Genomic DNA, 15,852 nt, shown 5'->3' with positions numbered 1-15,852 from the left:
GGCTGAGTAACTACCTAAACAAACTCACTCACACGGACCACTTAAATAAAATTGCCGGCGCTAGGACAGACGTGCCGGGGGCGCACTCATATTTACAGTACATCTTAACCTTAATTACAAATTTTACACTAAACCATGGCCCAGGATCAATGAACTCTGCAAAAAGAAAGCAGTTAGCAGGGAGCCAGGCTGCTCACATGCAGTCTCTGGCTCAAACAATGCAGGTGACAGGGAACGTGGCCGGCTGCTCACTCGCAGTCTAAGGCCTTCCCTTTTGAACTGAACGCAGTGAACCACAACGGTGCATGGGCTGCACAAACACAGTCTCCGTGCCAGCTCAAGTGGCACACGCAATGAACACAACGAATGGATGGATGAACACAAACACGGTGCACGGGCCGCCACTGCAGGCCCATGTTGTAGCTACCAACAGGGCAGTTCTTGCAGCTTGCAAACTGTTGCTTTCTGATCCTGGCGCACATGGCAATGAACAGGGCGCACATGGCGCACATGGCAATGAACAGGGCAAAGCAAAAATTGAACGGGGCTGGTGAACAGGGGCAGTGGGCATGGCATGGCAAAGGTAGCAGGCAAACACAGCCCGCAGAAGAAGGCCGTTGCAGGCAAACACAGCCGGCAGACGAACTGGCCGGCACAGGCCTTGAAGAAAAACCGCCAGCCGGCAGATGAAGTGAGCCGGCACAGGCCTTGCAGAAAACAGCCAGCAGATGAAGTGGCCGGCACAGGCCTTGAAGCAAAACACGGCCAGCCGATGGCACAGGCCTTGCAGAAAACAGCTGCAGATGATCCGGCCGGTACAGGCCTTGCAGCACAGCAGCTGCAGCCGATCCAGCCGGTACAGGCCATGCAGCAAAACAACAGCTGCCGATGAAGCTGGCCAGCCTTCGCCGTTCAGTGGAGGGAGTGCGGTGGTGCTGGCCACTCGGAAGGCGGGCTCGGACCTACCCTACGGTCTCCCTCCCAACCTATCGCCTTTGCCTGTCACTGTCTATACCCACTCCCTTAATTTGTCAAACCCCAATTTAGCCCCAACTTATTTTTTTATTTTTACTTCCCCACTATAAATCGTCCCCTAACCCCCTGTAATGTCCTTGTTCGGCTAACCTATCCTGTCACCTAGCCTACTCCCAACCCCTACGTTCCCTTCCCGGAGGGGAACAAGGGAGAGCTAGCGTCCTGTGTCGAGGCCCAATTCAAGCCTCAGGATGGCCTCCCCAGACTTCAGCGATCAAATCCAAAGTGGGTCCAGCGGCCCACAACGAGAGCGAGGGGATGGATGGTGCGGAGGGGTACACTTCCTAATCTACCCTATCCATTTAACTGTTAAACTACCCCGGGGCTTTCAACAAGCGCCTCGCCCTTAAGCTATTGGTTCTAACAACCCAGATTCCCGTCGCCTGTGTTGGTGTCCTTACAATTTCGGGCCTTTCCCCCCAATTTTCTCTCCGTGCCCTCACATGGTCTCATGGCTGGGACACGTGGCTCCCTTTGGCAGGCACGACCCTCTCGATTCTCCGACGATGGCACCCCCGGGCACTACACTGCCTCCGAGCCTACCAGCTCCCTAAACACCAGGGAGTGCCCCCCATGGCACCTCCCCTGAAATGCACACGTGGCAGGCTGGCTTCCCGGGCCCCTTTCCGAGGGTCACCCGTGCCCACAACACTGCCCACGCGGCTAATGGCGCCCCGGGCCCCCGCACCAAGCAGGCGCACCTGTGCCCACTAAGCTATCCCGGCCCCCCATGGGCCCTTGGCCTACCACGGCCGACTAGCCTGGTGCCTGGGGTACCCACTCAGCGATACTCACTTTTCGCAGCCACGCTCCCAGCCCGTCAACAGGGCTCCTGCACCCCGCCAAATGGGTTTCGAGCCTACTTCCCCACCAACAACAAAACAACCTCCATTTTTCAATTTAACTAACCCCCTAACTCACTTTACACTGACCCCGGGGTCCCTTGGGCGGGAGTCACTCCTCCCCCCAATCACTCATCGCACCATGCAGTCCCCATTCGCTCCTCTCACACAGACCCGCTGGCCTCACTCACTCATCATGTACTCACCTCACAACTTTTCAACACACACACCGCTGAACTCTGCCATCCTTCTATCTGCATCCCCTAACTAACTCGTGCTCCCACGTCGTCCCTTAAACTAGAGCACGTTCCTTTTAACACCACGTAGCTAAACTACGTCCCCGCTACACATTCACAAGTCTGTCACTGTCTTCTAAATAATCCCATACTCCATTTTCCCAACCTAAATCTGACTAACAATCCCTCTAACTAATCCATTCCACGGGCCCCATGAGGACTTACCCCTGCCCCATGGAGCCGGTCTAGCTATGCTAACCCTTCCCCCTAACTAGTTTCCATCCTGTGCCCTGGTAAGGGGGTCTCCACCCCTTGCCCAGGAATCCTGTGCACCCGAAAGTGAGGCTTGCTTTTTTTTTTTTTCTAATTGCGCAGCACCAGCGCGGTAACTCACAGCTCGCGCACTTTGCACCTGCCTGTGACGTCATGCAGCTGCACGTGTACCTCGTCCCTCCTTGGACGGTACCATCCGGCAGGGATACCCTTCCTGCCGGATTCCAACCCCACGTGCAGCCATGACGTCACCGTGCGCATAAAAAAACACAAGCCCCACGTCTCGAGGGGTTCCCCACGCGAACACGTGTGCTTTGCCCGTTGGAGCTTAACACACACGATCGCGTGGAGAACCCGTCCGGTCCAAATCCGAAATCCTGCCTAAACTTTGTCCGTCCGCGGGATCGGCAAATCCACCGCTGGCGTTTCCGGACCGGGACTTCACTCTCGCAAGCGAGCACGTGGGGGCCTCGTGCGTTGCATAGCACGGACCTCGTGCTCACTGCTGGGTGAACCCGGCACGGTCCCCGAAACAACTACAGCCGTTACTCGGCTTTCTTTCCTCACATGTCGCCGTCGTCGTCTCCGTTCCACCCACGCACACCTGCGTGTTACGACGCTCACTCTCCATTCCATTACATTCACCCCGGGAGACACGGCTGCATGTTCACACATGCCCACCGACATCTCCCTTACATACTGCTCTCTCACACACACACGGTCTCCCTTGCACTCGGCCGTTCACTCACGCATGCCATCTCCCTCGCACACGTGGCTCCACTCACTCGCGGCCTTCCACTCACTCGTGCCATTTCCCTCACACAAACCATACTACTCACACACGCGGGGGCACTCATCCGCGGTGCCTCACTCATACTGGCCGTTTCACTCACACACACGGCGACACACACACGGTGCCTCACCCACACGCGACATGCTGGGAAGCACACACTCCGGCACAATCGCCACCACACCACTCACACGTGGTGCTCCATTCATACTGGCCGTTTCACTCACACACACGGCCTCTTCCACTCGCGGTGCCCCTTTTACACACGGCGTGCTGGGAAGCACGTACTCCGGCACAATCGCCACCACACCACTCACACACGGGGTCGCTTCCACACATGGGGACGCACTCACACCTGGGGTCTCGTCCACACACGGGGTCTTACTCACACCTTGCACCATACACACCGGGACAACCACACTGGGGATTTGTGTCCCCACAAGGGTCTCCGGAGCCTCTATACCCCCCAAGCTCTCGGTGCACCTGTCCACAGCACTCCTCCCCTCGACCTCGCAAAGCACGACCGAACTCACCTGGTCGTGACTCGCCTCAAGGGGGTATACTCCCTCCCCTCATTCCTGGAGGAGGCTATCCCGCTGCTCGCACCGGGTCTCTACCCAGTCCGCGAGCTCACCCCCATTATCCTCCACTACCTCCGTGTGTGTGTGCGTCACTTACCCCGTCTTCATCGTGTAGTCTTCCCTCTATCGTTCCCATCTCCCGTGTCTCTGCCAACTCAGTCACCTCTTCACCCTTTACCTCCCTTGTCTCAACTATTATTTCCGTCTCTTCCCTTGTTATCTCCCTCGTGCATGTCTCCGTCAACCCAATTAGTTTGTCCCTCTCGGTTACCGTCACTTTTTCCGTCACGACCCTCGCCCAACACGCCCCCCGAATTATATTGTCCTTACCCGCCTCCACGCGGGCCCGACAGCCGTTGCACCCCCTCCCAGCTCGTTCGCTCCCACACGTGGAGTCGCTATTTTAAGCTCCCTGCTAACGGCCTTCATGCCCGCCTGCAGGCTTCGGCCCATGTTCTGCGTCTCACCCCGCAGCTTTTTCATTTCTTCCTTCATGCCTTTCATTTCGTTTTTCATTTCATTTGTGTTTGAAACCATTTTCGTTTTCATTTCCGCATTCATTTGTTGCGCATCCGCATTCATCTTTGCCAGCATGGTGAATAGCTGGGCCATGTCGGGTGCGCTTGGGTGAGCCGTTTCGGCAGGGATCGGGGAAGGGTTTTGGTGGAGAGGGGGAGGGGAGGTGTCATACACCGCGGCCGCTGCCGCACCTATTTCGGGCTCTGGGTTCAGTTGGGCGAGTCCGTGTTCCTGCACAACCAACATTTCCTGCACGGGGTTTTCATTCTGGACCATGGATCCTACATTACTACACATATACATTTCTAATACCCCCGGCTCCCGCTCACCTTGAGACGCCATCTTGCTTCTGGTAAAGGGTTAATTTAGCTCGCTCGTAATTTGGAGGGAATCGGGGGTCGCTCCTCTCACCCCTGGACCGATTCCCGTGAATTTAGTTGGAGACAGGAGAGCCCGTTTTCCCGTTCTCCAATACCAGTGCCGCGAGGAGGGCGATGAGTTTATATCGCACGACCTGACACCAGTGTTGCGGATTCGCGCCCGCCGGCGTGCGAACGGCCACGTAACTCGAATCGCGGCACGTCGCCCACCGGACGGACAATCCAGTCGTGACCCTCTCGGACTAACGCCGGGAACTAGTCACGGGTGGACCTTTCGGCCTCACCACGATCGTGCCAACCGGCCCCCCGCGTGGGATAGGGTTGCTCGCCAAATTCGACCAACCTAAGTACCCACACGGAGGGTAGACCGGGCGATCGCACCTCGCCGCAGGTCGACTTCGGACACGGGCCACTTTAAGCGACCCGTTCCGTACTATCGGGATGACCGAGCGGTGTTATCGTCGGCCTCGACGGTTCGATTAATTATCGGGCGTTTTAGCCCACGACCAACCCTTTACGTGAAGTAAGATGGAGATTCAATAGAGGAAAAGACGAAGCGAAGCGGGAAAACAGTTCAACATAAAGCACATTTATTTCACGATGAACGGAAAGCACACATATACAATTACACCAAAAGCAAATGTAAAAGAAGAAGAAGAAACACACAATATTACACAAAAAGCAAATGCAACAATGCAGATCTAACCGACTACCGAGCACACGGCAACACTTATACAGTTTTACTTCACAGACGGCGCCGACAACACATATACCCAAAGCAAAAGAAAAGGACCACCCTCAAGGATGAGGGGGGTAGGCGGGCCTGGGGCCGAGACCGCGTCGGGCCTACCCGTCTGGTGATGAGCCGCAAAATGGCGCTGGCGCCCCGACTCCGCGGGCCTCGCTGGGACTGACTGGTATGGGGTGGGAACGGGGCCCCCTTCTCGCACTATCTCAGCGTGGGGGGAAACAGGAGGGGGTTGTTGATGCTCGGGGGGGGGGTGGATATCTCCCTGTCTCGGGTCCCGCGACGATCGTCTCCACCACGACCTCGGTCGCGCCGCCGGCCTCTCCCTCCGCAGCTCCCCGACTCCGACACGAGCACCCCCTCGACCGCCTTCGCCGCCGCCACCTCTCCACAGCTCCGTCCAACCGCCCTCTCCGTCTCCTCTCTTGACTCGTCCCAACTCTTCACTGGCTCCGAACTCTTCACTCTCTCCCCTCCGAACTCTTAACTCCTTTTCCCAACTCCACCGACTGCCAACTCTTAACTGCCTTGACTGACGAACGCAGCCCCTTATATGCCCCGTGGCCTCGCTCCTTCACCTTCGACCCTTTACCTCCGACCCTTCACCTCTAACTGGCTCCCCATTGGACCGAGGAAAAGTGGGCGTGAATGCTTTTTGATCCATGAATTTGCATATAGCGACCACACTCCAACGCCCCTGGAGGCGGGGCCAAATCGCCCTACGCTCGCCGATAGGACGGAACAGAAGTGGGCGTGAGTCGTTTTTGATCCGTTTTCTTCGGAAAGGCGGTCGCTTTTGCACCCCTGCTCGGTGCGCGCCCTGCACGAGTCCAGTATCGGCGCCCACAAGCGGCGTGGGAATGACGGTGATGCGATGGTTATGAGGGCGAGTTGTGACGGTAAAGGTCGTGGCTGTTGTTGTGAAGTGGCGTTGCGGTTGGTGGTTGTTGTGTGATGGCTGTTGAGACATGGTTGGTGGTGGTAGTAATGGTGGCTGGTCCAAAATAAAGATAGTAAAAGAAAAACGGCTATCTAGAAGGGTCGCAGCCCGCATAAATGACATTAATTCCCTCTAAACAACGGGTTTGGGCCTAACTACACATATACTTACCGAGATATCTCACCTAAGGGACCTGAATGGTGGTTTGCGAATTTCGTCAACCACAACAATATATATATATATATATATATATATATATATATATATATATATATATATATATATATATATATATATATATATATATATATATATATATATATACATACTCGTGTGTGCCCATACGTGCGTGGCTGTATGTGCAAAAAAAAAAGAAAAGAAAAGAAGAATTGTGACGTCAATTTTGATGTCATAACACCATGTCCTGTCATTGGTTTGGTAAATAAATGGCCATAACTTCAGAACCACTTGTCCGATTAATATCAAACCTTGAAAAGGCACACCCACAGGGCCCAAGCAATATACCTGGCAAGTTTCAATTAGATCGGTCAGGTGGTTGTCGAGAAACAGCGGTCACAGATGGACAGACACACAGAGATTGCTGGAATTATAGATAGACTAGTGCGTGCCCGTACGTGCCTGCCCGTATGTGCTTGCCCATACGTGCGTGCCCGTACGTGCAAAAAAAAAATTTGTAACGTCATTCGTGATGTCATAGCACTGTGTCCTGTCATTGCTTTGGTAAATAAATGGCCATAACTTGGGAACCACTTGTCCGATTAATATCAAACCTTAAAAAGGCACATACTCAGGCCCCCAGAAATATACCTGGCAAGTTTCAATTTAATCATACCTGTGGTTGCCGAGAAACAGCGGTCACAGACACAGACACACACACACACACACACACACACACACACACACACACACACACACACACACACACACAGATTGCTGGAATTATAGATAGACGAGGTCCCTCTGAACGCGTGCCTGTACTCAACATGAAGTTCCTCTCGGAAAAAATCAGTATCATCGTATCGAGCAAGGTTGCGAATCTCACGGTGAGCCTGATCTAGTCTTGCACGGTGTACGTCCTGATGGCGCAGGGCATCCCTTACTTGCCGGTCTTCTCGCTGGTGAGGGATTTCTTCTGCATGACACCTTGCCTCGCATTCAGTGTTGTCTGCCAAGCGAGAAGCTTGTTCTTCATCCGTTTCTTCTGGATGATACCTTCCCTCATGTTCAATGTTGTCTGCCAAGCGAGCAGCTCGTTCTTCATCCATTTCTTCTGCATGACGCCTTGTCACGCACGTAGCGTCACGTGTCAAGCGAGCAGCTCGTGCTTCATCCGTTTCTTCTGCGTGACGCCTTGCCTCGCGTCCAGTGTTGTCTACCAAGCGAGCAGCTCGTGCTTCAGCCGTTTCTTCTGCGTGACGCCTTGCCTCGCGTCCAGTGTTGTCTACCAAGAGAGCAGCTCGTGCTTCATCCGTTTCAGCTGCACGACGCCTTGTCACATGCGTAGCGTTGCGTGTCACGCGAGCGGCTCTGCTTCGTTTGATTCCATTGCACGTGCACGACGCGCAGCTGCATTCCTTCGTAAACGACGACTGATTTGGGGCATTGTTTCAATTAGATCGGACCAACCGTATCATAAATGGCCGAAACTTGGGAAATACTTGGGAAACAGCTGAAACCAATGAATAAGAACGATATCAAACCTTGAAAAGGCACATACTCAGGTCGCTTGCGTTAGTTGTGACGTCATATCAAATGAAGAAGAAGAAGAAGAAGAAGTGTGACGTCAATCGAGATGTCATAACACCGTGTTCTATCATTGGTTTGGTAAATAAATGGCCATAACTTGGGAAACACTTGTCCGATTAATATCAAACCTTGAGAAGGCACATCCACAGGGCCCCAGCAATATACCTGGCAAGTTTCAATTAGATCGGACCAGTGGTTGTCGAGAAACAGCGGGCGCAGACACACACACACACACACACACACACACACACACACACACACACACACACACACACACACACACACACACACACACATTGCTGGAATTATACAATTGACTAGTGCGGGCCCGTACGTGCGTGCCCATACTTGCGTGCTTGTACGTGCATTGCCGTATGTGCAAAAAATAATAATAATAATAATAATAATAATAATAATAATAATAAAGAAGAAGAATTGTGACGTAAATCGTGACGTCATAGCACCGTGTCCTGTCATTGGTTAGTAAATAAATGGCCATAACTTGGGAACCACTTGTCCGATTAATATCAAACCTTAAAAAGGCACATACTCAGGCCCCCAGCAATATACCTGGCAAGTGTTAATTGGACGGACCAGTGGTTGTCGAGAAACCGCGGTCGCAGACACACAGACACACACACAGATTGCTGGAATTATATATACTAGTGCGTGCCCGTAGGTGTGTGTCAGTATGTGCAGCTTCGTTCCTTCGTTCTCGTAAACGACGACTGGATTGGGGCATTGTTTCAATTAGATCGGACCAACCGTATCATAAATGGCCATAAATTGGGAAACACCTGGGAAATATAATCAGGTCCCCAGCGTCAATTGTGACGTCATATCAAACAAAGAAGAAGAAGAATTGACACCCACTCTCTCTCGCCCCCCTCTCTCGCCCTCCCTCTCTCCCCCCTCTCTCGCCCCCCCCTCTCTTCCCCCTCTCTTGCCCCCCTCTCTCCCCCCTAGTCTTGCCCCCCTCCTCTCTTGCCCCTCTCTCTCACCCCCACTCTCAACTGGACCTTGGAGCAGTGGAAGAAGGTAGGAACATGGTGGTGCCCGGGAATGGTTTGAGGAACATGATAAAGTCCGATGAGTCCCGTTTTCTTTTTGATCATGTGGATGGCCGTGTCCATGTGTGCCATTTACCTGGGGAAGTGATGGCACCAGGATGCACTGTGGGAAGACGACAAGCCGGTGGAGGGAGTGTGATGCTCTGGGCAATGTTCTGCTGGGAAACCCTGGGTCTGGCCATTCATGTGGAAGTCAATTTGACAAGTGTCACCTCCCTAAACATCGTTGCAGACCAGGTACACCCCTTCATGGCAATGGTATTCCCTGATGGCAGTGGCCTCTTTCAGCAGGATAATGTGCCCTGTCACACTGCACACATTGTGCGGGAATGGTTTGACGAACATAATGAAGTGTTCACTGTGTTGCCCTGGCCTCCAAATTCTCCAGATCTCAATCCGATTAAGCATCTGTGGGATGTGCTGGACCGACAAGTCCGATCCACGGCGTCTCCACCTCACAACTTACAGGACTTGAAGGATTTGCTGCTAACGTTTTGGTGCAGATACCACAGGACAACTTCTGGGGTATTGTACAATCCATGCCTCGGTATGTCAGTGCTGTTTTGGTGGCACACAGAGGAACAACAGCATATTAGGCAGGTGGTCATTATGTTTTGGCTCATCTAGTGTTTATATATATATATATATATATATATATATATATATATATATATATATATATATATATATATATATATATATATATATATATATATATATATATATATATGTATTTCGGCACACCCCTTTTTTTGTTCCACCATCAGATTTTTGTAACTGCATGAAATGAAACAAGCTTTGACAGAAAAAGTAATGATATTATTGTCTTCCTTTAGAGGCCCCTCAAAATTTGTTTTGACGATTATCTATATTCATATCGATATTAATATTTCGGCACGCCCCTCTTTTTGTTCCACCATCAGATTTTTGTAACTGCATGAAATGAAACAAGCTTTGACATATATAGTAATGATATTATTGTCTTCTTAAAGAGGCCCCTCAAAATTCGTTTTGATGCTTATGGTAATTAAACAGTTCATGTTCATCCGACTTTTTATTATTCCTACTGCACTTCATTAGAACATAGATTGTGGATTGATGCGCAGATCCCAGGAGAACTAGAGCTGTACAGAACAATTAATATTATCGATGGATAAAAATGATATTTAATTGATATTATAATAAATTGTTTATTTAAAATATCTTCAAATTTTTTGAGTTTTTAGTTTGTTGTGAAATATTAGGTCCTCGGGTCTCCGCATAGTGGCGTACAGGCTTAAGTCGTACTTCTGTTTACTCCCGTAGAAAATCACAGAACCATCCGATTGACATGCTGTTAGCAATTTCAGAATCAGCTAAAATCTACAAGATATGAATATGTAGACGAAACTGATCTGGCCTTTTGGATCATTTTAAAGTAGGGTGCTCTGTAATTTTAATGCACTCTATGGATCCTCCGGAACTCACGAATGGTACACGTTGTGTCGTCACTAAACTACGTGGCAATGTCAACGAAGTGGAGCTACTGTGGGACAGTCGAACAGGAAAACCTGAATGATAATAATCAATGGATAAAAATGATATCATATATTGTTTAAAATACATTCATGCTATCTGTCTTTTACCATATGTTACCAGTGACGCCCGTTGAAGACGGGCACCTTTACTAATATATATATATATATATATATATATATATATATATATATATATATATATATATATATATATATATATATATATATATATGTCTTACAGCTTGGTTTCTGTCAGCCCAGGTTGTAACCTGCTACTCGGTAACCATGTAAACCGCTAGTGTGCTTTTCATTCTTGGGTCGTCGGTGACTAAACCGGCAACCCCGCCCGGGAAACCGGGCAAGGAGCAGGTGTGTGGACACCCAGCAGGATTAAAAATAAGACCTGTCAAATGGCGGAGGAGCTCATGGAAGAGCCAACGGCTATTTACACTTCCTCCTAGGGTTACAGGTTGGTGGTAAGCAAGGGCATGCTCACCGTAAAAATGTATATAGGCTCCATTAACTTCATCATGGCAGGACAACTTCAACATGGGCAGCAACCAGCCTGTAGGTTGCCATGGGCGGTACCGGCTTACGTCAAAAAGAATGGTGCAAACCCTTAAGCAAGATTGTGAAGGCCTGTCCTTCCCTATGATGGTTCTCACGGACCCGATGTGCATTCAAGCTTGAGAGTTGGGAGTTGAAACATTGATTCAATGGTGGGAAGAAGTATGGAGGTAGCAATGGAACTGAGAAAGAGAAAAGTGGGTGTGTGTTGTGTGCAACAAACAAGATGGAAAGGAGGCGGAGCAAGATTCGTTGTGCGATGGGGGTCAGGTATAAGTTTTTGTGGTCAGCTGGTGATGGAGCTGCAGGAGTGGGAGTTTTGATAAAAGAGGAACTGGGTGGTAATATTATTGATTTAAAAAGTATTAGTGACAGGATTCTAGTGGTGGTAATGGTATATGGTAAGCAATTATTTTGTGTGATAAGTGGATATGCGCCACAGGTGGGACGAGAGGAAGTTGAAAAAGAAAAGTTTTATGAAAATCTGATAGCAGAAGTGGAGAGCACGGGGCAAAACAATTTTTTATTGTCACTGGTGACTTCAACGGTCATGTGGGTAAAGATGCGGATGGCTATGAAGGTGTTCATGGCGGTTTTAGTATTTGTAGGAGAAATGATGAAGGAAGAAGTTTATTAGAATTGTGCTTGGAGGCGGATCTGGTTGTCATGAACAGTTGGTTCAAGAATGAGAAAAAGGCAACATTTAGGTCCAGTGAGCAAAAACAGAGATCATTTTATGTTAGTAGGAAAAAGTTGGAGATAGAAAATTCGTAATGTGAAAGTTATTCCTGCTGAACTCTAGCACAGCTTGGTGGTAATGGATGTGGACAAAGTAGATGAGGTGAAGAAAAAGAAACAGCAACAGAGTAAGCATACAAAGACCTGGAAGCTGAAAGATGGAGAAGAAAAAGAAAACTTGCTGAAAGGATGGATATTCTCTGGAAGGAAAAGGAAGAAGACGGAGATATCTGGACAAAGTACAGGAATTGTGCTCAACAAGCAGCAAATGAGGTTTTTTGTGTTAGTAAAGGAAAACCACGTCATGGTGAAACCTGGTCGTGGAACAAAGAGGTGAAGGTGGCCATTGAAAGAAAGAAAGAAAGCTTCAAGAAGATTCAGAAAGATGAATATACAGAAGATGGCTTCTGTCATCATGGCTTCTGCCATCTTCAAGAAGATGAAGATGCAGAAGATGCAGAAAATAAGAAGAAGGCGAAGAAGGTGGTGGCAGAAGCCATGAAGAAAGAAGCTGAAAAAGAGCTGGAACAGTTGCAGATAAACAGACAAGGAATTTTTCAGAAACTGAAGATAATGAAGAGGGAATCTCGTGACATAACTGAAAGCAACTGTATTAAGGATAAAAATGTGAGGATTTTCTTTGTTGATGAAGATAGAAGAAGATTCTTGAAGGAGCATATGGAATCCATCATGAATCAGGAAAATCAGTGGGATGGTTTCGTGGAAGCTGAAAGAACGGAGGGCCTAGTGAAAGAAATCTCAAAGGAAGAAATAAAGAAAGTTTTGGAAAGTATGTAGAATGGAAAAGCAGGTGGTCCATGAAGCATTACGAAGGAGCATTTTGCATCGTCTCCTCATGGATTAGAAGTATTACATCAGGTTGCAAATGAGATAATGCAAGGTAAGAGCATGCCAGAGGATTGGAAGCAAAGCACCTTGGTACCCATCTACAAAGGTAAAGGGAGTGTCATGGAATGTGGATCGTACTGTGGAGTGAAACTACTGGAACATGGAATGAAACTTGTGGAAGGAGTGTTAGAGAAACAGCTCATGGAGGTGGTGAAGATTGATGAGATGCAATATGGTTTCATGCCAGGAAAAGGTACGGTTGATGCGATCTTCATAGTCAGGCGCATTCAGGAGTGCAATCAAGAAAAGAAAAATAAAAAAACAATGTCACACGCAGGGTGACCCGTATCTTGCCAAAAGGTGACCACGTGTGACTTCTTTAAGGTCACACTGAGGTGAACAGAGCTGCAATCCACCAGGAGCGACTCCTTGAGGAATATCTGCCTACGAGAGATTCCGATGAGAATCGTTCTACAGAATAACCATGAAAAATATGTTTTTGCCTCATAACGTCACCAAATTACGTCATAATGTCTCAAGCTTGACATACCTAGAAAGCACTCATCGAGGTGTTCAATTTGAAGTGCTATACGATATGGTTCCTAAAACTTGAAAATTTGACCTTGGGGTCAAATATGTTTGACCTTCGGCGCTAACCATGAAGGTCAAGGTCAATCGCCAGCAAAAATTAATCAGCTGAGCGCCAGACCATGAACTATATTCTCATGAAGTTTGAAGACGATCCGATCAAAATTACTCAAAAAATAAGGGTTTCGTCGACTCCCCTGATTTGCGACAAAGTGACCTTGAACCTTTGACCTTGACCTTCAAAATTTTATGCGCTGAAAGGGACCTCTATAGGCCTCTGATATGCGAAGCTACAAAAATTTCCAATGATAACTGTGCTCTGCAGAATTTTTTATACGTGATTACAGACAAACAAACAAACAAATAAACAAACAAAAAAAAACAAAACATACAAGCTGACTAACATATCTTGCAAAAACTTTGTTTTGGCAAGATAATAAATTATTCATGTGCTTTGTGGACCTGGAAAAGGCGTTTGACAGAGTCCCCAGGAAAGTCATCGAATGGGCGCAACCCAAAAGAAATGTTCCTGAGGCTTTGGTGGAGGTTGTAATGAAACTTTATGAGGATGCGACGACACGAGTTCAAGTTAGTAGTGGTTTCTCTGAAAAATTCAATGTGGCCGTGGGTGTTCATCAGGGATCGGTGCTTTCGCCGCTCTTGTTTGTGACAGTACTCGATGTATTGTCAGAGTCAGAAAGAAAAGGTGTGTTGTTTGAATTACTTTATGCGGATGATTTAGTCTTGATTGCAGAATCAATGGAGGAGTTGGAATCACAGTTCAACAAATGGAAGAGGGCATTTGAAGGCAAAGGTTTGAAAATCAACATGTTTGAAAATCAAAACGAAAATTATGGAATGTGGTGAAGAAACAGGGGTTATTGAATTGGCCAAGAAAGATTCATGTGGAGTTTGTGGTAAAAGAGTGGTAAGTAATGCCATCAGATGTAGTTCTTGTCACAAATGGATTCATGGTAGATGTACAAATGTGAAAAGAGTGACACAAAGAATGGATGGTAGTTTTGAGTGCAAAGCCTGCATCGGAAGAAGAATTTTAAGCCACCAGGATCAGGATCCGGATTCGGAGCAAAGATTGAAAGGTCTTGAGAGAGAGTGAGCAGATTTTGTTATCTAGGTGACACCATCAACAGTAGTGGAGGCAGCGAGCTTGCAGTTACAAGAAGAACGAGATTTTGTTTGATGAAGTTCAACGAGCTTGTATTAGTGTTATGTGGTAAAAAATAAAAAAAGACTGCCTTTGAAGTTGAAAGGGAAGATCTATACCACCTGTGTGAGAGCAGTAATGGTTTATGGGTCAGAGGCATGGACTGTGAGATCGGTAGAAGAAGGTCTCTTGAGAAGAACAGAAAGAGCAATGATTAGAAAGATGTGTGGAGTGCAGTTGGTAGACAGAAAGAACATGAAGGAGTTCATGGAAAGGATTGGTCTGAAAGATACAATAGTGGAGGTGGTAAGGAGGAGTGGCTTGATATGGTTGGGTTATTTGCTAAGAAAGAGAGATGATGAGGGAGTTAAGAGAGTATGGAATTTGGAAGTGGAGGGGAAAAGGGGAAGAGGAAGGCCAAAGTTGAGTTGGAAGGAGTTGGTTATGAAAGCAAGTCAGAAATTGGGATTGGGAGTGGAAGACACAGAAGATAGAAGAAAGTGGAGAGCTGGAGTTATGTCATGGAAGGAGTGAAAGTCAACAACCCCCGTAAAGGGGATAATACTGACTTAAATAAATGATGATGAAATGATGATATATATATTTATTTATTTATTACATAAACGACCAAACTAAATAATAGTGCACAAATCTGGAAAAGACAGAGTGCATTGTACATCATAATGGAGACTGAACAGGTAGCTGCACCTACAACACCGACGATATGCTCAGGTTGTCAAAACAGTGGTGGTTTCCCTCTGGGGCAGTGGATGTCCAAGGTGTGATACCAAATTTGTGCCTGCACGAAGGTGGGGGACTGTTTAAACGCATGTGTCTGTCTTTTGAACAAGTGTTGAGCTCCCATGTCCCCAACATGATGTTGGGCAAGAGCTCTCTGTCATCATAGATGAGATCCTTTGGATATAACATCACCTCCAAATGGTGGATCCCTTCCTCTTTCTTCAGCTCACCACATGCCTTTCCGGCAAGATCCTTTACATGCACCAGGAAGAGACCCCCAAGGGTGATGTCTCCGATGTGAATGGAATGAGTGGAAGCATTTCGTTAATATCCAGCAGCAGAGCTTTCTCGAGGCAGACACAAGTGATGATGGCTCTGAACAGTCTTGTTTTTTGATGTGTCGTCCATTATGGTAAAGCTATGAAAACCTCCTAGCAGACTCTTCCACAGCATCTTTCATGTGTGTGTGCGTGCGTGCGTGCGTACGTGCGTGCGTGCATGTACAC

The 15,852-nt window shown here is 48.2% G+C and overlaps 1 protein-coding gene across 1 annotated transcript in view; it reads left to right on the top strand.

The window, feature by feature from the left end:
• LOC147035186 (sodium-dependent neutral amino acid transporter B(0)AT2-like) overlaps window positions 1-15,852 on the top strand; it is a 138,153-nt gene that overhangs the window by 65,659 nt on the left and 56,642 nt on the right. The window lies entirely within an intron of this gene.

Source organism: Eptatretus burgeri, chromosome 1 (genome assembly GCF_056783735.1).
Source record: "Eptatretus burgeri isolate ZD-2024b chromosome 1, Ebu_testis_v1, whole genome shotgun sequence".
Taxonomy (NCBI): Eukaryota; Metazoa; Chordata; class Myxini; order Myxiniformes; family Myxinidae; genus Eptatretus; species Eptatretus burgeri.
Note: the sequence above shows the minus strand (reverse complement) of the source record. Positions and strands in the feature narration are given on the sequence as shown.